At 49.9% G+C, this 26,434-nt stretch overlaps 1 long non-coding RNA gene across 1 annotated transcript in view; it reads left to right on the top strand.

Moving 5' to 3' along the window:
• Positions 1-26,434, top strand: part of LOC135898403 (uncharacterized) — an 85,115-nt gene that overhangs the window by 26,716 nt on the left and 31,965 nt on the right. Inside the window, exon 3 of the long non-coding RNA XR_010563321.1 lies at positions 19,684-19,785. This is a non-coding gene — a long non-coding RNA (uncharacterized lncRNA). The remainder of the gene's footprint in view (positions 1-19,683; positions 19,786-26,434) is intronic.

The following is a 26,434-nucleotide window of genomic DNA, read 5'->3' on the forward strand; positions in this document are numbered from 1 at the left end:
TAAACAGTACCGATAATATTATAGCTTCCCTTTGCACTCGCTCACTACGGGCTATACAGTTGTGGCGAGCCCACTGCTTTTGCATGCTACGCGTGTAGGCTGCCCCCTGGCGCGTATGTACCCACAGTATGCGCATGCGTATGTACCCATGCATGCACAACGGAGTGCGTCACTCTGCTCGGCCCCGCGGGTCGAGGTTCAGAGTGTCGGAGCGATGGTAGCAGAGGAGGCCGTGCCGTATCTTTGTCACGTATAGGGATTCCTCTGCGCTGCGCCTTCCTCGCCTTGCGTTACGATAAGAGGCCCGCTGTCGGTACGTCACCATCTGTCGCCACGGCTGCTGAGATAGCGCCTCGCGATTTCCCACGGACTTCGCGACGAACGAATACTGACCGCGAGCCTATTCACTGTGTAGCGGAGCCATGCGGGAGAGCAGCAATGGAGACCCGACTGAATTGCCATGCCAGACAATCGGTACGTGATCACCGGAAGGAAAACGCGTTGTAGAAGCTTATATTCATATATGGCCTACTGCGTCTGCGGTGCTGCCATGTCGTTTGGTTTTGCATTACGTTGTGTACACCTGATGGGCCTGCATTACTTCGACCTTTCGCTGGATTCTGGTTGTACCATTCACGCTGAAGAGTTTTGATTATGAATCCGTTTGTTTTCTTCTGCCATCCGTTGACACTGTCCGACGTTTCGCTGTCGGACGTTTAGAGTTTTTTCTGAACAACTCATGGTGGTGTAAATGTGAAAGCGAGTAAGATGCGAGGCTATCATCACTGCTCTCTGGTATGTCCTTGGTACTTTTTGTTGCACAAGTCGCGCTCTCATGTCCTCGGCCTCCAATCGCATCCGGTATGGGTTGTGCCATGTACAGAAGGTAGTTGTAATGACACCTAGTTAACTGCAGCATCGAGGATGACGCAGACCATGCCGAGAAAAAAAAAGATAGTACGTGAACCGTATACATCTATGTTATTTGTAAACAGCGCGTATTCCGGATGTCACATAGAAACAAAACTGTTGACAAACTGAAACAGGAGGATGCACCAAGTATAGCGCAGCGAAGGCCGCCGTGCACCAGGTTATTTAAAATCGAAACAAGGTGTGCGTAACACGACGAGGATTGAATGCTGTGTAGCAAGTTTTATCCTGCGGTCACACATGACTTGGCTTAGCGCTATTTCTTTGCGAAAGTGTGGATATCCACAGCGTTCGCGGGTTTGGTCATCATCATCATCGCCATCATATGTTTATGTCCACTGTTGGACGAAGGCCCTTCCCTGCGATCTCCAATTAAGGTTTGGTTCTTGGATTTGGGTGCACGTTAAAGAACCCCAGGTGGTCAAAATTTCCGGAGTCCTCCACTACGGCGTGCCTCATAATCAGAGAGTGGTTTTGGCGCGTAAAACCCCATAATTATTATTATTAAGGTTTGGTTCTCTTCTTCAACCAGTTCAAGATGCAATACTAAAATGTCTGTGTACTCAAAGTTAAGCGCACATTAAAGAATAACACTACCACGCCGTTACTCATAGCTCAGCAGTTGGTTTTTGAAAAGAATCAATAAATCAAATCAGTCAATCAATTAACGTGCATACGAAGCGCCACCTACAAGTTCAGACTGAGGCCAGCGGCAAACTTACTAACGTACTACTTCACGATTGTCAACCTAAATTTGGCAACGCTTAAATTGCACTCGTGGATTAATGCATCTGCGCCCATATTTTCAAATACATTGTCATTCTAGAACTGTTCGTAAGAGAAGCTGTCGGCCGACCGTGATGTTTGAGAAGAGGGCCGGACAATGGCAAAGAGCACTTACGAACGAAAAACTTTCCGAAACCAAACCGTCTTTTTTTTTTCACATTTAAGAATAATAAACGAAAAGAAACGCAGGTTCAGACAGAGGGCGTTCCCGCGTTTAGAGCGTTTTGAAATCGCGGAGAACCACCTACCAAACTTCCTCTTTAAGCGCCGGGATGCAACTTTAGAAGCTGGCGAATATTTTTCTTCAAGGAAAACCGTCGGCAATGGTCTGTCGCCTGTTTGTGTTAATTCTGACGTTGTTCACGCCTGGACCCGTTCACACAAAATCGGGACGCTTAGCACTTTTCGCGCACAGTCACCGAGCTATTCCCATTTCCTGACGTCGCTTCATTGGCCGTTCTCGCGAAGTCTCATGACTCATGTTTGTCGTGTGAGGCCGAAGTGAGTCACGCACTGCGTGGTCACTCGTTTGCGGCGTCATTTTCCTTCGAGCGCGAAAAATGCTTAATTGCGTGGCACTTAAGACTGCGAACGTGATACAATATCTGTGAAAGTAGATAAGCAGTCATTACTCACATTGAAACAAAAACTCGCAGGCACGCAATTGCGGAAACTACCAGAGTATGCACTTTGTAAAAGAAGCGTGAAGTTCGCACATATAAAAGCACAAGAGACAAAAGGATAGTACATGTGGGATTTCTTTAACTGAATGAAACAAATACCGTCTTGTTTTAAGTTTTTTTATTGTTATTTACGCTGGTTCCCACGCGGCATCCCATACCGAGTCGTAAAGCCTGTGTATATAATAGCAGTTCCTGCGAATTCATGGCGCTGAAACACGTATGCACGAACAGCCACGTCAGAGAAAGCAACAACGTTGTCTTTTTCTAAATGCATCCAAATTCACGAGTTCTTTTCCTTTGTAATTAGCCTGTTGGTTATGGGCCTAAAGTCATTCTCAGTATTAACGGGATTACCTAATAATGCCGTTAGGTCATTGCATCCCCTTCTCCGAATTCTCTACATTGAGTCATAATGCTGATGAGTCAGTCCACTGGGAAGTGGTGAGTGTTCGCAGCTGCGTGGCCGGAATATCGTTGCGCACTACGCCGTAACTAAGTCGTGTATGCAAATTGCTTCATATTTTCATTCTCCCGACATTGGTTCTCTGGAAATGCGTACTACTCAGCTTTTGCGTTCTGTGCTACAGGTTCTGTGTCGTTCGTCTCGTAAAAAGCGCGCTGACGGGCTAGCTTTTATTCGGGCAAAAATACAGTGTGTTCAGGGATGGCGACGACTACTGCACTGCAGCCTAGCTGTGTAATGCAGTGCGGTGTACTTACGTGGGGCTTTTGCCACTTGTGACGCTTATCGTGAGCCAGAATGTGAATCCGTATGACGATGAGGTCATCGGATTGCTTTATGAGAAGCACAGCCTCACTTCGTGAGTCCGCAATGCCTAGGTTACCTAACCCGTGACTGCGCCTTCGTCAGCGTATCATGCTTTTGTGATAAGCTTGGGCTCTGTGTATGAGAGGAACCTCGGCGGTCGTTTATTGTTGTATCCGGTATTGCGAAGAATTGTATTGCGATTGCTTGGCACGGCAGATATTACGCTCCTCATTTCAGCCGATGATTTCAAGGTGCACAATCGTTGTTTGGGTCGTTTATACGGTCAGCATTCCTTCTCTATAACTTTTTTTTTTCTTTTCCCTTTCTTTTTTTTTTTGTGGGGGAGGCGGGTAGTGTCGGTATCGAAAATACTTTGATAAATCCGGAGATACAGCAACTTCCTACGTAGCTGCCACTTTGTGATGATCAAGACGCTCAGCAATGAGATATGTTTTATTCGCATTCATTACTGTGGTGCCATTACTACATATAGAGAGTCGAGCACATGACTAGGCCCGAAACTCCCAGACCTTTGTGTTTTTCATTCCGAACAAAGAAAAAACGCACTACAGCATTGATTCTTTCTGGGCAGGCGTAAGTTGCAAAGAAACTTCCTAGAGCAGCCCCTAGCTTACCTACATCCGTGAACCACTATGAACGGTGACGTTCAACGGGGGCTGTTTGCAGCTTGCTACGTATTACTACGAGCGAAGACGCTACGTTCTCATCTGCTCTACCGCTTGCATGAAACCACGCTTCAACATCCGGCCATCGCTTACGCCGTAGCATTTTTTGCGAAGAGAGCATGGCGTGTACAATCTCCGCGTATAACAAAAGCACCTTTTCTCTTCTTTGTTTTTTCGACACCAACACATAATGAGCGAGTTTGCCTACCGTGAATGGCTGCGGCGGTTTCTCTACCCATGGACTTTCCATTTAGAGCGCCTGTTTTAAACAAATTGTGGAGTTGGGCTCCAGTCGCCGTTTAGCCAACCACGTGCGCCGTGATTTAAAGAGATCCGTCAGCAGACGACGAGCGGATGCGAGCGGTCGTACAGCTGTGGTGTAGGAGAGCGCCCAGCGACGGCAACGCTGGCGGCGTTGGCGGCGTGCGTGAGGGGAACGCCGGCGGCGGCCCGCAGGAAGCGCTGACGTCACGGCCCCGCTCCTGCTGCTGCTGCTGCTCGATTTCAGTCTACTTGCGCAAGCGGTGACTCGCACCGCTCGGTGACGTCATGGCGGCGGCGCTGAAGCCCGCAGCGCCGTTGGCGTCGGCGCCGCTGCCTACGCGCGACTCTCGAGCGTGCGGTTGGCTCGGCGTCCCTCACCCTCATCTCGTCCGTAGGTTACGGGAAAGCGCGCGCGGGCGCGTGTGTCGCCTGCTGCACGCCACATTGCCGCCGACAGGGTTCGTCCGTCCGGTCGGCGCCGCAGAGCCTCACACGTGCGCCGCCTTTGCCGTATACGTTGCTCACAGGCCTTCGTCGTCGACGCTCAACGCTGCCGGACTGTTGTTGGCCGCAGCGCTATTGCATTGACACTTGACAACTGCGTCGTCCTTTTGTTACCTTCGACCGGCGGCTTGCCACCACATGACCGAGTTGTCCTGCAGAAGATGGACCTTGTATCTAGGCGTCCGCGGGTGGGGGGACCTCCAGAAACACCGATCTTCGACGCTCTCTTCGTTCTGGATCGACGTCGACCCGACGGGATGGACTTCCTGTCGATTTCACCAGGTACGAGTCGCGTCACCCTGAAGGATTCCTTGGTCTTCTTCATTCATTTGATTTCTGTATACTTCGCGTTTACTGTCTGGTTGGTGGATGTCTTAAGTGACTCGGCTTGCCGGCTCATGTCATTCATCAGTAACATTACTCAACGTGCACTCACGGATTCCGCAGGTAGTCGAAGAACCTGTGACGCTAACAGTTAACAGGCTACTCGTATAGCAGTGCCATACGAGTAGCCCAACTAAATTGCTGTCGCAGGATAGGTTTGGACGTGATTCCGCAACTACTAAGCAAACCAATTTCTGTCTTCTACACAGAGTTAAAATGGTTTGATTTAATGTGAAGATGAATTTGCATCGAAAGTGCGTGTCTGTTTAATGCCAAGAAACATTTGCTACACGTAATACTTGAGTCGTGCACAGATGACGTCCTGAAAACTGACGTTAGATGTAGAACTACTGCTGTAATTGTTATCTAAGAAAGCGCGCAGGCTTCCCTAACTAACTCTGAACGAATGAACTAGCACGTGTATGACGAGTATAGTGCTGGTACTCTCGCGTCCTTGTCACCGACCTTTTTCTCATGGCTCTATTACTCCAATATCGTTATGCATGTGATTAACGCTGACAAATCACCGCTCGATGCCTACATTTACATAATTGCCTTTCCATGCTACCGCCGGGAGGTATCCTCATCCTATCGCAGCCGCAGTTCAGCATACTATGACATGGTGATCACTGACCCGAATGAACTATTTGAAAGGATCGCCAAGAATCCTATATGGGAGATGTCTGTATGTGGCCCCCTTTCGATACATTAGTGGAGCAGGGAGGCTCACCGCTTGGCCTCGCATCATGTCTCCATGTGGCCGTCGATGTCCGAGATAGTTCTGAATGCAGGTACGGTGGGCCGCGTCAGTTGTGTGCGCAAAGTCAAACACACTGACTCTGAGCCGCCAGCGGCACCGAAAATTTTCGCTTTGACATGTTCGAGTGACGTCAAGGGGGTTGTTATTAATATCGCCTTGAGATCAAGTTCTTTCACCGACAGTGCTCAAACAAATGAAACACGAGAATCGAACTCTTCGCCTCCAGCAGCCATTGTGGCATGCCATGGTGGTGGCAGACAAATTTTTAGCTTTAGGATAGTTGAAGTCACGTTGTGCAGGGTGCACTTTATACACATTTTTGCCTTTTCCCAAACCAAGTACAAATCTTTACCCAGGTCGGGAAAGTACATAATGCAAAATATTATTACGACGAGACGCTACTACTACGTTTCATGCTTTTCTCTTTCATTTTACCAACTATTACTACTATTATTTTAGCACTACTACAAGTATTTCAGTTTTCACTATTACATTCTTTACGTTGCTGTCCAGTTTCTTTTTTTTTTTTCGGCGTTGTGACTGAAAAAACATTTAGGCGTAGTGAACGAGCGGCGACATTTAACTGCTCATATAGAGAGGAGCGCACAGCGCTCCCATGGGGCAGGCAGCAGATCCGTTGCCTGCCTGTGACGCCACCAAACTGAGCCAACACAAATCGAACGCGTCGTTCGGAACGCCGCTCTCGGAATTCCCCGAACGGACAGAACCCATCCTGCGTCGATCGACGTCAGTGAAACGTGAGAGGGCGTCCCATTGCGCAGATCTTTCCGTGCGTTGTACGCATCCGTTGAGTTCTACTCGGTACTATCGCTGCGGCGGCCGCTTCCGCTCGTCTCTGCTCTCTCTCTCTCTCTTTTTTTTTTTTGGTATAGGAACTTGCAGGAAAAAAAAAGTAATAGAACTTGTTTTACTGTTCATTCAACGTCTTCCTCTCGTCTGCTTCTGCGGGACGGACGTCAACGGATGGGGCGCGCCTTGCAAGCGAGAGTCCATCCGGATTCGTTCTCGCTTTCCGCGAGTTATTGTGAAATGGTGGGGCCCCCCACTGGCGTGGCTTCGCGTAAAGACGTGTGTGGCAAGCCTGCAGCGTACGCGACGCGTTTAGAATTTCCGCCTGTTTGTTAACGCCCGGCTGTCTGCCGTTTTAGAGATACCACGTTTACTACGGCGATTCGCCCGCACCCTTTCGTGTGGAAGCGCCTCGAGCTTCTTTCCTGATTGTCGTAACGTCGGCAGAGACCAGGACACGCACGTAGACAAGGAAAACGACTGCACGGTCAGTGTTAGGCCGCCTATAGGCACTACGTCGTAAAGTGTAGGCGTTCGTTAAAAGCGAAGTGGATGTCATCGAGGGGGACGGCGAGGAGAAATTTTAAGCGAGGTTTTTCGAAAAATGAGATAACTCGTGACGGTGTTGTCTCCCGAAATAATGCGGCCACACTTTTTGAGGTCTTTCGCTTATACTTTGTTGAAGTTAGTTCTCAGCGTTTCTGGCACATACCACTTCTTTCATTTACGTAATGTGCACAACCTTTGATTCCCTGCATAGAAGCGTCTCTCTCTCTCTCTCTCTCTCTCTCTCTCTCTCTCTCATATTCAGGTGGCACAGTTAGAAATGGCATAGTTAAAGAAAAAGAAGACAACTAACACTGCTGAGTGTCTCGATCGACAGCTGCGCACGCGTTTGTCACGGGCGACTTGCACGCACTGATTATCGAAGCGACGTTTCTATCGCTCGTACCGCTTACAAACGTGAGATTTTGTGCCGACTTTGGCGCGTTTTCGTGCGCTCAATTCACCTGGAGTTGTGGGCTAGATACCTCCAAAGTGGGTGAAGTGAACCTCGAATGCGGTAAAGAAATGCGTGACCAATGGCGGGTTCGAACCTGTTTTCCCTAGCATGGCAACCCAATGCTCTAATCATCAATCCTCTAATCGTTTAACAGAGCGACCACAGTCGCTCTCTTAAACGTTTGGTACGTGCACGTGTCACCTAGAGGTTTGCGACTGTCCTATACTGCGCTTGCTTTGGAATCGGCCAACATTTGTCGTCGGACGGATACCTAAAAAGTATGTGCAGTCCGCCTATAAGGCTGCCGCATTGGAGAGGGAGAGAGAGAAAAAGAAAAGAAAAAGCCTTGCAATTCCAAGTTGCAAGACATCACATGTCCCCTTTTAAATAGTTGTAGCCCTACAGGGAGAGTGCAGTTCTAGGTGCGAATCATGTTCAAGACTATGAAAGCCACTTGTTTCCCGCATCCATGCGGCCTCAACGGTCGTCCCGCCATTGTTGTGGTTAATGTCGCGCCCCTGTTCTAACAGCAGTGCCCCGTTTATGACGTTATCGCCCTGTAGGTGAGGAAATCTGAAAAGCGTTCAGACACGTCGGCGAAGCCAAGTGCGCGATCGAAGACGTCGATGGAAAGTACAGGGAAAATTATTATAAATGCGGTAAACATGGCCGTCCGTCTGCTGGTTTCAAGGAGCAGTGTAACGTCGAGGTCATGACAGTGCGCATCGTCTTCAGCAGCTTCTGGGTTTAACTATAACTTAACCTAATGTCCGACCGCATACTGGGTACCCTGTAGTACATTCGACGCTCTGAAGTCGCAGATATTACGAGGGATATACACCCCTCTGGAGCTTCGGAGTACTGCCGTGCTGTAGGAACTCTGCCACAGCGGTCAGCGACATGTTGCTCGCCGTGTGCCTTGAAAACAGTCTACATTCCGCTTGCTTAGGTTCTTTGGTCGTCGATCGCTGTCTACTACTCTGAACTGGAAAGAAGACCACACCTCTGCTTTGCTCACCGGACTGCGTTAAACGGTTGTAATAAGCCTCAATACTGCTTTTTTTTTTACATTGCTGGCTAGTTTTGGCACGAGAATCCACTTCCTCAATTTATAAGTGCTTCATATTGTTAATGTCTCCAGCCGGATTTTCGGTCAAGTATTTTAACTACAGTGCAAAACCTCAACAAAGCTGCTGTTGCCTTTTAAATATGGCACGTACCCACGAGGAGGGATTAGTCAAGGTTCGCAGTGGGAACAAGTTGCAATGACATTCTTTTCTCCTACCGAATGTGAAATATTATCAATAAAGAGAAGCGTAACATATATAACTGAAAAGCGAACGGGCCAATTTTTCTACGATACCGCAAGAGATATATATGTTTATAATGGGGAAAAAGGTTTTTAATGCGATAGCAGTTGTCCTGAGTGGCTGTATTTTAATATGATACCCGTCCTTTAGCGCGTCGATTGCTTTCATTGACGTTAATCAGGGGAAGCCTATCTCACGACGTGCGCATGGCAGCGCGGAAGCGAATAACACATCGGAGACCACAAACGCTTAAATCTGCTCGGGAAACCAGCGCCCCACTGCGTGTTCGTTAATCTGGGTCCTCCAAGTCGCACCATTCTCATGGGCCTCGTTACGTTTCCTCTGGGCGTCAAGCTATAGCTGTCCGTCATCTGGAGCTACGCAGGTGGCACACAATACCAGCATTCATTAGTCTATTCGCAAATGATGGATATCTCGATACGTACTCGTCGTGAACCGGCCGCCCAGGAGCGGCATTGACGAAGACCGGCCAACGCTGTCGCCCTGCAAGAGCGAGCCCACCGGCGCTTTGGCCATGCGTTAGCGTGTTTCGCCGTCGCGTGAGAAGCGGCCGTTAAGCGTGCGGCGGGGACTTTTTCACGGTCGAGAGAAGAGTTGGTGGTGGTACCAGCGGCGGGGGGGGGGGGGGGGGGGAGGGGGGGGGCATGTGGTTGGCTACTTCGATTAGCCTTCTTCGTCCTCGCGGTCGTCGAGCAACCTCGGTCGGTTGTGGTTTCGCTCAGATATGGCGCTGCGCTCGCTCATGTGCGGATTCGCTCCTCTGATCTCTATCTCGAGCGATATTGCCGGAATTGGAGAGCGCCGCTATATCCCGCCTTTATGTCGTAGAAGGCTGTATTCTGTACTTTTCCAAGTAGGAAATACACTTGGCCCATTGTCGGACTTGGCGAGGGTGGGCCGTTGAACAACCTTTCGTTTACGCCGAACTAAGCCTTAATTTGCGAAATGTTTCAAGCAGAGCTTCAATCATGGCTGCATAAAAACACCCTTGCAACTTGAGCGCTAATTTCGTAAAGCATGTTGTTTGACTTTTCATAGCTCTTCGACGGTTTTAAGGTTTGCACTTCGAAACGGTACTTTACGAGCATTGCGGGCGGGCCGTAACAGGTACATGGTATAGTCGCTGGGTGGCTGGTCACCTATCGCGTGGTCCCGGCTACCGCGACCGGTGCCTGCGAGACTCATGCTCTGCCAGTATCTGTCTACTCTGCAAAGGTGGCGCCACGAGCGTGCTTCCCTGCTTTGCAGTGAGAATCGCGTGACGCCAAGCGGTCGGTTTCCAGCGCGCGCACCCCCCTTCGGGTCGGAAAACAGCGCTGCGCATCTGGTTTGATTTACGGCGTGGATCAAGCCTAACCGCCACGCCTTGCACCATTCATAGCGGCCGGGCCGTGGTGCTCTCGCTATGTAGAAATAGATGCCGAAGCGTCTCCATTATCGCGCTCGCAGCGCCACGCGTCGGCACTGAGTGTGCGTGAACGAAATTAGTCTATAGTAATGTATCCTGCGTAATGTGTTCACCTCGGTTCCCATTCTACACGCTTCGCCTGCTTTGTTTGCTCAGGTCCGTCCATTCATCTCTCTCTCTTGCGACACCTCTATTTTCGGTCTCCGGAAGTTGCATTCCGCACGGCCGATCCCGCTAGCGTCAGTTACACTCTCATTATAGGGCATCTTGCGTCTTAATTGAGGCGGCGCGCAGCAGATTCCTGTCAGGAGCTGAATAATGCGCACGGCCGGCAGAAGCCGATTAATATCGTGGGAAAAACGTGTGTGCCTGCTCCGAGCTTTTGCTCCCCGCTTGGACGCTCTCAATGCCGAGGCCGCGTCTCACGAGCTTGTCGCCCCTCTCAGGCACCTCGCCGTCAGTGACGTTCTCGTTTTATGCATTTCGCGCCTTCGGAGGAGAGTGTCAGGAACATGGTGGAATCGCAGCTCCTCTAAAATCTGCCTTTAAAGGGGCACTGAAGAGGAATTTTCTATTAAGGTATATTGTTCAATTGCAATCCTGTCGAATACCAAAAAAGTTTACACTTACTGTTAGGGGACGCTTGGTAATCCAGGAAATACACCAAATCGAAAGACGGTTGGCAACGCCACTTCGGAGCTCTATCACCAGCTTCTCGTGACGCCATTGGTTTTTGTATGCGTCTCCACGTGGCCATAGTTTATCGACTAAAAATACGTTGCATACTAAATGAGCTACTCAGGCCTATCGGAAGTTATGAGGAAGCTTCTCGCGCCCCTAACACGTCCCGATTTAATAGAAAATGCTTTGACATCAGTGACGTCTCACTGACCTGCTCGTGCTACACTTTAGGCTCGACATATCGAAAAAAAAAAAAAGTTGTACACTTCTATTTTTCCGCCGAAGCAATGCCAATATACTTTTGAAAGAAAATTCACCACTTCAAACTGACTTCTTGTTGCTTTCTAGTATATTTTTGATCCTGGCAAACGTTCTTGCAGCCTATGAGACTAGGAATATATATAAGCTGTGTCTTGAAGTACGAAAGCCTTTTGAGCTGAGGTTCTGCGAAAAGGCTGAATTTCTTGGCCAGGGGGCTTCCGGACGTGACGTGTGCGCAGTAATGTTTAATCGCCAAAGTGCTGACTTCACTTTAAAAGATCAGGTTGTATGCAGGATAAGTAAGATTTCTTTTTTCTCTCTGTGTCTCTCCCTTAATTTTAATTGCACCTAGCCGGGTCTCACATTCATTTCTTTCTCACTGAATAGCTGGCTGTAACCGAAATTTCGTCATGGCTGCGAGCAGTATGACTCAGCTCATGATTTGCCGCTGCGTCATTATGCAATGATGCGTCAGCTTGTATAGCGGGCTGAGTCACACGTGGCCAAATCAGCAGTTTACGACGTAATACTCACTCACACGTCGGACTTCAAAGAACGCCGATGCCTCTGTGAAGAGTACGCCACATTCGACACCTCTTCTATAGAAACATATATAGAAACAGAGCTCGTTGTTAAGCCGTCATGCTCCTACAGCATGTTGTACAAAGCTTTGCGCCTCAAGAAGCATTTAGTTCTATTTACACCACTGCCTTTCGTGTCGGGTAGCAGGCTGTTTTACTTCGTGAACTCCTTTCCCGGAGTTTGTACGAGCGCCTCTCGTTTTCTTTGTAAATTGAAATAAGCCTACATCTACGTTTACCGTCTCTTAAGCTGTCGTTTTTCTTTGTCTTTATACTTTGGTTGTTGTTGGGATTGCGTAGCAATATTAAAAAGGGGCTATGTGATAGTCATATATACATCGCAATAACCATTGAAGATTCCTGGAATAGTGAACGCGCATGCGTCGATTCCAGAGCGAACTTCAGCATGAAAATTCGCAGACATTTGCCGAATCCGCCATGTTTACGACCGTTCACAAGCGGGAGTATTTTCCGTCAGCAGTCTGTTTTGTAAAATTGACGTTCTACATTATAGGTCAGCTATTCAATCCATTCACTGCATCCTCAGAAGGGCCCGTATAATTGAATAGCTTTAGAAATTACAAAGCAACTCTATCATGGAAATTGAAATGGACTCAATATAATCTTTCAGTGCATACGTGCACACTGTGGCGTGATAGGGAATGAAGAGGCAGACACGGAGGCGAAAACTGCTTTAAATAAATGTTCTCTATGCATTGCGTTCTCGCGAACATACACAAACGCCCTACTTCGTTGCGTAATAGGCGACTCTACGCTGGAGCACTGGACCCGACCAGGTTAACACCACCAGGTTAACCCAACCAGGTTAACACAAGTGAGAGCATAAATAGGACCGAGAAATGAAATTCCCGTGCACCTCACAAACTCAAAAGAAGCCAAACAAGTATGGTGCACGGGATTCGCCTTGGTGTCGTATTCACCATGCGTTATTTACATCTGATAGGTTGCAGTGATACCCGCCCAAATTGTGAATTCTGTCGGGTGCCAGAAACACTAGATCACATATTTTGCGTTTGTCCCGCGTACGCGCAAGAGCCGCAGCAACTGGTCTCTCTTCCATCGCAAACATCAATGAGAGGCCGCTATCAGACGAGTTTCTTTTGGGTCCTTGGCTTAATGCAAACAGCACAGCCTTGATAACAAGTGCCGATATAGCCTTTCTGCAAGCCATTGGGCTACACGCACGGCTTTAGACATGCCGCAACGTTGTGAACTCTGATCAGCCCTTTTTCCCCGTCTTTTGTTCCCAAGCGTAGAGCAGCAGGCCAGAGCAAGCTGTAGCTCAGGCCGACCTCTCTGCATTTCTGTAACTATTTCTCTCTCTTCTCGACTTTCGATTCGAAGAATCTGGCGTACCGCAACACGGCCGATCCAACGTGCAGCTGGGCCAGAATCAAAAACAGGCTCACACGCACAACGAATGTCGTATCCCAGGCAGCTGTGTTTATTTGAGATCGGCTGTGCACCCGTCCACATCTATCAGTACTCAAGTGCACAACGGCGACAACCAGCTCCTCGTACCGCAGAATCCCTGACGTCAGTGCAACGCATGCAAAGAGCGGCCGGCAAAGAAAAGGAAATGGCGAACCCTGCGCACGTCAAAGCGCGACGCGCGCGTCACGAAGTGCAGCACGCGGTGCTTGCCGTGGCTGCTGCAGGCCTTTCCGTGACGTCACCGAGAGCCCCTTATAATTCGCTTCCAGAGCGGTCGGCGACGCCTGCTGTTGCTCGCAGCGACAGGTGAGGCGCATACGCGTAGCGCGCTTACGTCTCTCTCGCGTGCGCGCACACAGCGTCGTCGTCTCTGCGTCGCGCGTTTTCTGCGTCTGCGGTCCGGGGCACCTGGCGCCGAGGCATCTGCTGCTCGTGCTACTGCTGCCGCCTGGCTCGGGGCTTGCGCGCCGCGTGCACAGTGCTGCGTTGCCGTGTTTTCTTTCTTTCTTTTTTTTTTCCGTTGTGACCGACGACGCCGATACGTTGTGCAACCTTGGGGCGGAACAATTGTTCACCTCGCCATCGTCGTCCTCGTGCTGTGTAGCTGCTTCTCTCGTCACACGTCAACTCCGTCTCCTTCATCGCGTGCGCCTTTCGCTGTTTGGCGCCTACCATATCTTCTGTCACTGGGCAGCTGTCGACTGCTGACTCTTCGCCGCTGCTTCCGAACGTCGGTTGGATCTCTTGCAGTGCGTCCGCGGTGGCGTCATAGCGAGCGCATGGCTCGCGGGCCCGTTAATAGCCTGCCGGGCCACGCACAGACGCGGACAAAAGAGCGCGTATACGGCATGCTGAAGGTACTCGAGATACACCGCGGTTGGCGCGGTATAAGAGGCTCTCGAAGACATCGAGAATAATCGTGAGATGATTGCCAGGCGCGAACGTAAGATGAACAGCGCAGAGCTATCGTATTTCACATTGGAGCAGATAAAAATGGCGAAGGCAAGAATCTGTTTCTCCCTGTAGGTCGCCAACATTTGAGCTCAGATGAAGCCCTTTCGAGCGCTTGGAGCCATCGGCAACAAGATTTCTTTGTAGAAGAAATGTCAGTTGACATTTTTGAAGTGCTGTGAGGGCTGCTCAGAGCAGTTTTACTTATTCAGTCACAATGGTTAATGAACTTATCGCCGCTGGTTTTATAGAGTAAGTTTGATTCACACAACGACATAGAAGAGTCTTAAATAACTAAAACCTAGACGCCTTAAAGTGACAGTTCGTGTTCTTGAGCTGATGCTAGGGCAAATAACCGAATAATACACGCCTGGAAAAAGCTGTGGTTTCTTTACTTTTTTCTTCTTTTTTCTTTTTTAGGTTGGTACAAGTTGTCCGATTAATTCGTTGGCGACAGCGATAACCGAACATCGAAAAATGCACTGCCGTCGCCTGATCCATCACACAAAAGACCGCGTGCCGTGCTTCGCGCTCGTGATACTGGCCACGTGCTACCATGGCACCTTAGTCACATGTTGTGAGTCGCTTTAGTCACGTGTGGTAACGCGAACGTTAGATATTTCCGCTCCCGCATCGCGAACAAGCCGTCATGACGCCGGATGACATCCCGTGTGTTATAACGCCGTTGGCAAGACGCCGGCGATGGCGCTCAGACGACACCTCGTGGAGGCAAGGCTCCCCAATATATCAGGCTGCTCGCGTTCGTTTCAGCTCAGGATCATTGGCCCCGAAATGACTGCGAAGCCTTTGACTCTCGAACCCTCGAGTAATTTAAGCTAGCCCATTGTTTTCCCCGTCGTTGGCGGGCGGCAGTTTAGAGGGGGCCCGTGCTCATACTTCCATCCGCCCTAGGGCGTCACGCTTTGAGGAACAGCGGCCAGATGTGCAGAGTGTGTGAGTGCGCCCGCGTGTGTGTGCTGCGTCTAAGTCTTGGCCACTGAACCGAGACAAGAAGAGCTTGATGTGTCTGCAGTCAATCCTTTGGTGCTCCGCAGGGGCAGGTGCTGACGGGTGTATGCATTCAACCGTCCCTGCTGCCGCGCGTCCCGTATGATTTGGGTCCCTGCGCATAGTTAAAACGTTCGTGGATATGCGCTTGACACAGCTCGCTTCCTGACTTCAGCCATGTAAGGGTCTTTAAGGAGGCGACTCGGAGCAGGAAGGGCGTTTCGCGGTGAAGGGGAAGGATGGGCACGGCATGGTGTAACGACCGTACTTCTGATAGTAACGAATGCTACGGACCTTCGTCGATGCATTGTGCTTACCGTTAAGCTCTGGTCTATTGAGATAACTTATAATAGACCTGGTACAGGCGTCAGGCACGATCACTGGCAGTGGCAAGTCGGGAATTGGTTACAGTGGAATCATTTGTCATCGTAATGCTGCGTCGGCGTGACACGGTGATCATCCTCTTGTCAAAATTATCTGTGCCGAGTTGCTGTCAAGATTGTCTTCAAGTCTGTCTTTAGATAGCATCAAGAGGAATCTATCTCCATATTCGTTGTGCAGAGGAGTGTGACAAGTGCCGGAGTTTAAACGTCGTGCGAGCGTGTACCTTGTACCGGTAGATGCATCACGTATAGTATCCCGATTCTGATGGTCGTTAAAGCCACGTCTTGCCGCGCGCCCACTTCGCAGAAAGGAGTAGTGGCGGGACACGAGAAAAAGAATCATGAATTGCTCGAGTGGCGTTTAATTTCCGGTTCGCCTTAAGCTCATCGTCGACCGCGCCTGCATCTTAACGAGCGGGAGGTGGAAGGAGGGATGGGCGCAGGCCTGATGTAACGCAGAGCTCCAGGACTCATTGCAGGGGGCTTCGAATCCGTCAAGCGCCGTTTAATGTCCAGCTCGTTAAGGTCTCGCATCGCTGCGTCCAATTTACACGGCCGAGTGAGCGAGCGCTGTTAAGAGAAAGGCTCGTCCCGGCGCAGGGTCACCGCCACTAAGGTTGCCGAAAAGAGTCGCCTCGTTGAGCGCAGCAGTTAGAAAGCCGGTCTGCTTCGTGACATGAGATGCCCTTCGACACCAGGCGGCGATTGTTGCCCGCCGCCGTGTCGCTGTGGGCGAACTTACGATAGCTAAGGCGGATGTTCGACGCGGTTCAAGCGTGGCGCATCGTGTGTCCCTAATGCCCGTGCAATACCTGCAATACCTTCCACCTCTCTCTCTCTCTCTCTCTCTCTCTCTCTCTCTCTTAAGCGCTCTGCGCGGAGCCACCTCGTCATCCCGGCAGCTGCCGCTTCGCACAGCTGGGCCAAAGGAGTGCCGAAAGGGTGGACAGCTTCGACTCGATCGGACGGAGAGAGAGATTCGCAGAATTTCAAGTTTTCTTTTTACTTTGCAAGCACGCCGGGCTGACTCTTATAAAGGGACGCTCTTTTCCTTCTGCGGGTGTTCGCAACGTAGGCGCAGCCGCTCCAGTGCGTATCTTGCGTTGCGTCATACTCCAGCCGTATAGCCTACCGGTTTCACCGTATCTATATGTGATCGAAAAGAAGTGTTTTGCAAACCGCCGCTTAGTCCGCTTAAGCCGGACGGCTTGCGTTGCTGTGAAGTAGTTTTAAGTGAATGTTAGCAGGGCATGGGTGCAAAAAAAAATTATATTGCTAGTCAGTGCTTTGAAAATCGGTGTACCAACTCCAGTCGCAGTGGACACAACCAGCATGTGGCTGGCTGAGGCGCGTTTGAAGTGGGGAGAATTCGCAGTGAAAAATCGCTCAGGTTTGTCGCGTTGATTTAGGCAATATCCACTGAAATAATTCGACAAACTCAGTCACAAATTCATTCCGGTGTCGTCGGCCTCCGTGGCTTCATTCATTAACAAATATTTGTGGAATAATTGTGTCGCAGTGTGCTGTCAGTACGTCGTCTGCTCTCTCTAGAGTGTGTTCCACATCGCCATGAAAAGCGTCGTAGATTCCACTTGAGATGCAAGGTATTGTGAAACGGAGTGCGAACACTCCGGTCAAGGGCATCTGTAACTCTTGTGAGGGTATCTGATCAGGCTTATGTAATTCCTGTAAACCCTCCTGTCAGCTGTTATCTGTATTGTTGTACGGGACCCCTGCAGATGATCACGTGCTGACTTATTCCTGTTCAGTGGAATTGGAACATGTTCTCGCCGTGTCTCGCAAACTCGGGGCACGGCGAGAACTTACTAGAATTCCGTTTAACATTGGCACAGATTGTGAGAAAGAGAGAGAGGGAAAGAAGGAGAGGTTATACTTTTGTACAGTTAGTGGCTACTCTACACGCGAGGAGGGAATGAAAAAGACAGAAGACATGGGTTCAGCTCAATCACGTACACTGAATGAGCCACAGCGTCTTTACATTCGGGCATTCAAGTCTGATGCCTTCGGGCATTGTAGAAGAGCTCATGTGGCTTTGCGAGCGTTGCAACCAGGCTCCGAGGACCTTAGTTAAAAGGCCTATCGTGCAGTCTGCTCAAGGCACACAGTATATATCTAGCTTCGTTATTCAATCAGAGAACAGTGGTAGAGGAGGTGATCGATACAGCCTCTTCACATCTGCGCTGAGCGCACATAGCTAAGTCTGATATGGCGCATTACGTACGCAACTGTCACAGTCGTGCATTGTGGCACGCTACGTCTCGTTTGCGAGTCCATGATGGCGTAGCCTCCTGCGTACGTGGGGGGCTTTTATCCTTTGGCTCATTCGTCGCTTTCGCGAGTCCTGGACAACCGGAGTCTCCTCTCTCTATCGCTTTTCCCCATTTTCGGGCTCCCTGGCGATAAGACCGCGCATGCACACACACGCACGCACCGTTATCCACGGACCTCCGGAGACCCCAAGCTCGCGTGTCTTGCTCGTATATTGACCAGAGAAAGAGCGGGCACGTGTGCCCCTCGTGCCCCGACGCGTGCACGTGGTGCGGGGATTTGTCATCGCCGAGGACACGACCTTTCACCTCCGCCGAGCCTACCTACCGAAAATTAATCGACTAATTAATTAATTAATTAATTTCCTACCGTTTTACCGTGTGTGGCACTCTGATTGTGTCTGTCCCAAGTTGTCGCGTTAGGGCGAATGGTTCGCAGACTTCGTGGCACCAGAACACATGCCGCACATGTTGCAGCTCGTGACATCCTTCATGTGAACTCAATACGAGGACTTACTCACGCTATGTAGACTCGGATGTTTTCTATATATTTGTTCAGTGAACTTAATTGTCTATAGAAGTTCATTGTATCTCCTTCGTGTCCAGGATTGAACACATAGGTTGTGGTTTTAAGCCTCCACTAGCCACCCATGCCGGTATCAAGCTCCTAACAATTGGCGTATAGCGACGGGTAACAACTCCTAAACATTTTTCTTTCGTGTTTCTGCAAACACGCGAATCTTGAATTCTGTAGAAGTGAAAGAATGGGAACGTGTTGATCTACCTTAGACGGTCCTTGCCTCGTCGTCGGCTCGGCGTAACGGCCCGAGGCAGCGGCAAGGTTACGCTTAAAATGCCGGCGTGTGACGGCGATTGTCCGCTGGCCAATTAAGGAGGCGCCCCGTGAAACTGTCGTCGACGAGAGCAATTAGTGCTCCCGTGCGGGTCTTCGCATCGCGCCCGGTGTTAGAGCAGGTGGAGCTATCGTGCATGTTCTGCCGCTGCTGCTCCTTTCTACGCCCAGCAGATATTTCGTTACAGCTCAATTAAGCACGCGTCGAGGCGACTTTGTGTTATTATTGGAAGAACCTGCGTCCCGACGTATTGTGTTTTAGTGGATTTAAATTCCGTTCACTGGCGATATATATTTTTTTCTTTTCGTGATTGGTCGTTGTTATTAACGGTTTTCGTTAATGGTTGCACTGGCGTTTGCACGCCGTGTAGCGTGTTGTTGCCTCGGCGCTTCTAATGGTCGCCCTGTCCAGTGTGTAGCGAGCCCGCTGATCGTTAGTTCGCGTCCAGTATATGTTTCTTTCTGCTCTTCGTGGGCTTATAGTGCCACTTTGCTGCTATTTTACCATCTCTTCTCTAACGGCGTAAACTCGATAGAACAGTGTAGCTGTAATGATTGATAGTGTGACGATGCTGTAGAGGCGACCACGAGCGACGCCAGTCATTGCACGTCGCGGGCTTCGTACGGAAAGCGCCAGCGATCGAATAACGAACCCTGGGTTCCGGGCATCGCTTTAATGCGAATTCCCGAGCGCGCTGAATAATGCAGCTAACGAGAACGTCGGTAAACTTTTAATGTAGAGAACGCAGAGGCTCGCAGCTAGCTTTTGAATGTATTGACGATTCAGACGGAAGCATTTATTTAAGGTTACTTTTTGATTGTTTTCTACACCTTGTCCTCGTAGTGGTCACAAAGCTGAAAAAATAAATGACTCCTCTCCTTTCTTTTCTTTCCGTCTCGCTAGGTTGCGGCCACGGTACGTGACGTCACTCAAGGTTGTCCGGGTGAAGAGGCGTACGACGCAGCACCGGCCACCTCGGACAAGACTTAACTAAGCTTTACACCCGTGAGTTGCAGTTCTTGTTCTAGAGAACCGACTTTGTTATAGTAAAGGAAGCGAAATGTGACATGGGTAAATTTAACTCATCAGCGCAGTTTAACAACACACTTGAAGCCGTGAAGTAGCAGTGCAGTTTGGGTTGGATAACAGATCAAACGGCTGTACAACGAGTCAGAACGCAAACGCGCAGCGGTTTTATTGCTTTAAGGCGCGCTCACACTAGCGGGAAAGCGCGCAACGCAGAACGTTTCCCGCACGCCGCTTCCCGCACAAACCGGTTTTTCTCCCGCAGACAGGCTGCTCTGCCGTCCCGCAGAGCGATGGGTCGGGTACCTATTTTTGCCGTGCCGCTGACGAGAACAGCCAATGGGGGCCGACCGTGAACCGTGACGTCGGTCCCAGTTCAGTAACCCCGTCGGCTGAGGCAGGAGGCTGCGCGCGTGCTGCGGGACACTCGGCTGTTGCTCGGCGCGCTGTCCTGCGTGTTCCTGTCCTCCCTCAACGCCTCCTCTCTCTACATTCCAAGAACCGCAGCGAGAAAACGCGCGCAGTGTGATCGTCATTCCGAGCAGCTGCGACGCAGCGGCGTCGTTTACGCTGTGCCGCTGCGGGAAGTCTCCCGCTAGTGTGAGCGCGCCTTTACAGCACCAAATCCTCTCGCACTTGAGTAGGCATGTCACTGTCCTGCAACCTCAGTCCAATCCGTGTTGTGATAATGCAGTGCTACAGGAGCAGTTAATTGAGCATATCCTGTTACAGTGTATACAGCCAATATAGCGACGAAAGAACATTCTACGAGAGTCAAATGGACGAAATATGCAGTTCACAATGAAAAGCGCACCCGTGCCTTGTCCTTCTAGGCAACGTCAGGCTTTGAACTTTATTTGGTTATCTTCAAGACGTTCGCTTGCTCGACAAGCTCTAAAAAATGCTTTCTGCACATTAGCCCTTTACTGCACCTTGTTGCATTTACGCAACATTCTGATGAACGGCGTTAAAAACCGAAGCAAAGTCAGTTTCGAGCTTCCTGTACATGTTGTTGCATATCCGCAACATTGGTCTGTAAAACGCGGCACCTTGTGCTGCAATCTGTGCTAATTCTTTGCATCTTCTACCAAAACAAACGTGGCAGAGGCTGCGCGCGCCCAGGAGCAGTGGTATAGGTAAGTTTTAAAAATTGTAAATGTATTTCTCCATAAGACAAAGCGCAAAAAAAATTGTTACGCTATGCTCCACATCCTTCTGACTCTATAGGTTCAAAAAAATATTGTAATTTCGGAATAGTTTGTTCCTGGCGACAGAACGTTGCTATGTTGCACAAATGCAACAACGTGTACATGGTTTATTTTCTTCGGAATAAGGAAATGGCTTCGAAACGCTGGTATGGCCTAGAAATTCCTCCTGATAGTGAAGGCAGTGACTATTCAATTAGCCACGACAGCCAGGAGTGTAAGTCCATTTCGATTCAATATGTGGACAAGATGTTCACTGGTCGAATTTCCTTTTTTTTTTTTCAAAAGTACGCTGTGCCTCCGCACGTTGCCGTGTCACGTCGTCACGGGCACAGCTTTATGCCTGTGCTTCGATGTTCTACATTTTGACAATAACCCGAAAACACTGCATTGTTTCCTGGCTGGACGGGAATCTGCATGACGAAGTGTGGGAACCACCTGTGCTGCGCATGCATGTACAAGTGCTTCATTTTGTTCCACACTAAATCATGGGTGCACCAATGATTGTCTCGTGCAAATAAGCATCGGAGTATGAATCGCACTAAATCTATCTTTTACTTCCAACTCCTTCTTTATTTGCACATTGTTGCAAATATGCAACATACCCTTTTTCTGCAAATTGAAACCACAGACATTCGCTAAAGTAAGTTTCCATGGGAGTACAGGTACAATTATGCTTCCCTACAACTTCATGAATTATATTTTGAGGAAACAAAAAATTGTGCAGTAAAGGGTTAGGATAACCGAACTAGTCTATATTTTCCGTCCCCCCTTTCTCTCTCGCTCTCCCTCCCCTAGGGAATTTCAATATGTCATCCCATTCCCAGCCCATGGAGAGTATAGCATGTAGGTGACTATACACACGCCCACCGAATTATCCGTGTTTCATTGAAAAGCATTCTTTTCTCTTCATAATTCATCGATAACACATCCTGTGAGTATGGCGCCCTGTCTGTCGGTTCCTTTCCTTCCGATGACGTTACGTGCGCGCAACGCTTCGTCGTCCCTCCAATATTGGAATATCGCGTGATCGCGCTCGCGGCTTCGCTATTTTCTTCGTCTCTCGCGCCGCCCTCGGAAGGCCTCTGAAGCTCACGGTTACGAAGCCATCTCTAACCGCACGAATATAAAATAAACGGGGGCCTATCTTTCGGAGTACCGTGTCGGTCGCATGTCAGCAGCAGCTAGAATGCATAACGAGCCTTAAATCCCCCACTAATTACGCAAGCGCTTTAAATATATGCCGCGAAGGGAGGCGTTTTGCCAGGTATACACCGGAACGTCGTCTCCGTATGCGACACTGCACGGAAGGCCATGAGCGCTTTTACCACGTAGCGTGCTTTTTCTGACGTCGTCTTCCCGTCGAAATTCGAGGTAACGGCGCTATCGCCGTTAGGTATTCCAAGAACCGCTACCCGTTTGCAGCCACTCGAACGACACCAGCACTGAAACCGGCGACACGCTCTCTTTCTCTCCTCTTCGCCCCGAGTGAGCTTTCGCGTTCTGTCGGTCTTGGCTAACTATTAGTGCCTGCGCGTCTGTCTGTGTACGGCCGACAGACGTGCAGTGAAAGTGAAACCTTGTGTCTTGCGTGGGCCTCGATTAACGGTGCTGCCCCGCCGGCGCGTGACTAGCGCGTCTGGCGCGCCGCCAGGGCCGCCGTTAACTAACACTACGTCGTTCCCTTCGCCCGCTGTACGTTCGCGTTGCGCATAAATATGCGTATGCGCCGCGAACGGCGGCGCGCGTACTCCTTTCTCGCCTGCCGTTTTGCCCCGGGGTAGCCGGACGCAGCGAGGTCATCTGTACGTAAGTGGGCAGCCGCTCACGAAAGCTCTATCCAAACGAGCCGTTGCGCAACTTGATAAACGCGTAATATGATAGCCTCACTCCTCAAGAAAGGAAATTTGAACTAGGCAATCGAAGAGCAAGATCAGTTATTTGGAGCGTTACTTGGAATATACGTATATACAGATATTAAAGAAAGTAGTACAGAGTCATCCTACCTGGAGCAAAAGTGGCTTTCACTCTCAGCGGCCCCGAGTCAATTATGCACTAAGCAGCTCAACTGCAATGTACCGCCTGCACATGACCTATAGAGAAACTGTACTCACACAACCGAACGAATGTTTACATAAGCAATTCTGAAGTTTCAAGCTTAAAAATATTACATGCATGACATGAAGAATCTTGGCAATGTCTCGCAGTTTAGCAAAGATAACAAAAGACAGTCCGCTTGGCCGTTCTGCCTTTTCCATCTCCTCCTCTCGCACTTTTTTTTTTGCGTTGTCTTCGGCTTCATATCGTCTTGCTTGAGCTCTTATTAGCCGTGCCTTCGCTGAGGCCCTTTCGACACTTTTCTCTGCAGAAGCCGTCGTAGGCACTTGTAGGCGCTTATCTTTAAGGAGCCCGTGGTTAGCAAAACTGTGCCATCTCTAACGTCATGCATGGTGAATAGAGCCGCGGAGTTGCGACGATTTCAGCAGGGCGTTGCCACGTGTCTCTCGCTATATTGCGTCGTTCTGTGGCTTACGAAACGTCTTTTATCGGCAAGCGCGTCCCTGCCCGATATTTCGAAAGCTGACAACTATAGACTTTCACTTTGGCTGTTAATGCACTCGTAGAGAAAGCCACCAGAAAAATTGAGGGAATAACGGGCATGGCCTCCGAGCGGGCACGCAGTCTGTAGTATACGTCGCATAGCGCGCAATCGGACGGAGGGTATCGTCAGCTGTCCATATAGCAAGATCTTATCTTAATCAGCCGGACCGTTCCCCGAAGCCAGCAGCTGTCCGGAGCGGGGACTCCCCGTGCGCAAGGGCGCGCGCGCGTCGAGTGCGACCGCTGCTGCGTCCAAGCGACGATAACGCAAGCGTCGAGGATATCAGCGGCACGCGGAGGATAAGGCGCGCTCACGCAAGGCTTGCCTGCGCGCGCTTTCGTCACGGCGCGCCTGTACGTGGGGACGAGTGCACGCGTAGTACGAGAGGGGGGGGGGGGGCGTAAAGACGCGCAGGCCGTCGCCGCCTCAACGGGCTCGGAAGGAGTTGTGAAGTGCGCCTGCACTTGCGCCGTGGAGCGAAGAGGTGCTGCCCGCCCCTGTTGCAGTCGTGGGAATGCCGTGAGTCGCAGCCAGCGCTCGTGGCAACGCCTCGTGTGGTCCTTGTGCGACGAACTGTGTGTTAATTACCGGTGTTCCACAAGCATTTCGAATTGGTGTCGATGCCCATCGATACCGAAATATTCCATCGCGATTGGCTCATTTGCCCAAGCCGGCGGAAGGGAGTCAATCGCGATGCAAAATTTCGATCCCAATCCGGCAGAATCGCGATGTAAAGCATCCGTGTTACACCGGTATTCCAAACTTTATCCTGTTGCACGATGCTCTTCGGCCATAGACGGGGATAAAAAAAGAGGTTTAGCAAAATTGCGCGCTTGGAAAAGAACAATAAAGAACGTTGTGGGTCCGTTAAAAGTTATTGACTAAGCAAGTTTGCTAACTACTTTGGGCGCTACTGATATCTAACTTATCGTTTGTGCCATGAGACGCCCATAATTAGTAAATGAAGTTGCCAGTATACACGCACACTTTGGGCTGGAATTTGATGTGGGATAATTCCTCCAGCGGTGTCTTAATTCTGTAGCCGACGAAGTGCCAATTTCTACGCTCTGGGTGACTACAAATCATTTAAATGCGACAGTGTTAAGAGCGCCGTGTCGCAGAAAATCCGGCGTCCAGCGTTGTTTCGACAAAAAAAGATTTTCGAACCACCCATACTCAGGCCCTCCATCTGGCACAAGAAATTTACTGAATTGAACTTGTCAAGCTAAAATACGTAGATAAATCGTAAAGCACCACTTACACACAACCTGCATACATGATAGCGTCGGAATGTAATTTGATTATACGAGAAAATATAATTAGGTTACGCGAAAACTCAAAGAACTCCTTTCCAAGCGTTTCTACTATGCATAGACCGACCACGGTGTGCGCCATTTGTGCGCGCCGGCGCGTATCTTGGAGGCCACGGAGCGGCGCGCCCGGTTCTTTGCGGCTCCTTGCGTCCATACCAGATGGCGCTCTCCTCCGACGCATCGCGGCCCACGCAAGAGGCCGTGTTTCTACCTCCAAGCCTGCCTTCGTGCATAGTGTTCGCAGCCAGCGTTTCCCGGTAACCATTATGGTCACATACGCTGCATTTGCCGGGAAGGGTGAGAAGTAGTCAGGAACTTTGAATGCTAACGCGTTCCACTCTTAAATGGCCCCTCACGAAGCCCCATAGCAAATTTTGGTTATATGCTGGAAGTTGTTAGGTGTCCTCTAGGGAACGTTCTGCCACAAAAATTTTTCAAATTGGCTCATTAATAGCCAAGACAGTAATAGTTCAGTGTCGCGAACGCATTATTTCAGGAGGCGAGCTTCACCGCAAACATTACGCTGTCTCCACTTGCCCCGTCTAGCCTCCGAAAGCTAAAATCGCGTGACGCATACGTCCCGGGCCTGGCCTGCTTTATTTTTGTTTCCTTGCTTTTTTTTTCTTTGCGGCGCGGCGCACTTCCGCTGATGGCGTCGCGTGCGAGCTGTTGCGATTGTCTCGTTTCGCGCAGACACGATTTTGCGCGCTGTTCACGAGGTCCACCTCACTTGCGGTATAAGTCTGTGCTACACGAATAAAAATTAAATTATGGAGTTTTACGTGCCAAACCACTTTCTGATTATCTCCGGAAATTTTGACCACCTGGGCTTCTTTAACGTGCACCTAAATCTAAATACACGGGTGTTTTCGCACTTCGCCCCCATCGAAATGCGGCCGCAGTGGCCGGGATTCGATCCCGCGACCTCGTGCTTAGCAGCCCAACACCATAGCCACTAAGCAACCACGGCGGGTTGTGCTACACGAACACTTAGGTATACACAAGTTGGGCACAGAGCATGATCTCGCTCTGGAACACGGTAGAAAATGACATTGTTTCGGTGTCTGCGCGCGCGACTACACGACGTGGGAACAAGCAGACGAAACGGAAGTACATCTCTCTTGCTGCGGTGCGAAGTTAAAAGAAAAAAAACATGCAGATATTCGGTTTGTGTGTTTTATTATTTCTCTAAGCTTTAATTCGTATATTCTTGCAACATATATTACACAAGCAACAGATGATGTCTTGAATAATTCTCGAAGTCACGTGTCACCACGAGCGACGTAGCAGCGCGAACACGTGACGTAGGTGGACTAGAACGTGTACGTCATCCTCTGGCTTGGAGCGCGGCGGCCGCGAGGAGAAGGGAAAACGGCGTTCGGTTTGAAATTTCAGATCTTCTCGCGGCGCGTAGCGATGTAATACATTGCACACACGATCGTTATCGCGCATTGTGTGCTCTGAGTTTGTCAGGTCAAAATGGCCAGACCTGCTGAGGGGCGCTTTTA

This window comes from Dermacentor albipictus, chromosome 4 (assembly GCF_038994185.2).
Source record: "Dermacentor albipictus isolate Rhodes 1998 colony chromosome 4, USDA_Dalb.pri_finalv2, whole genome shotgun sequence".
Classification (NCBI taxonomy): domain Eukaryota; kingdom Metazoa; phylum Arthropoda; class Arachnida; order Ixodida; family Ixodidae; genus Dermacentor; species Dermacentor albipictus.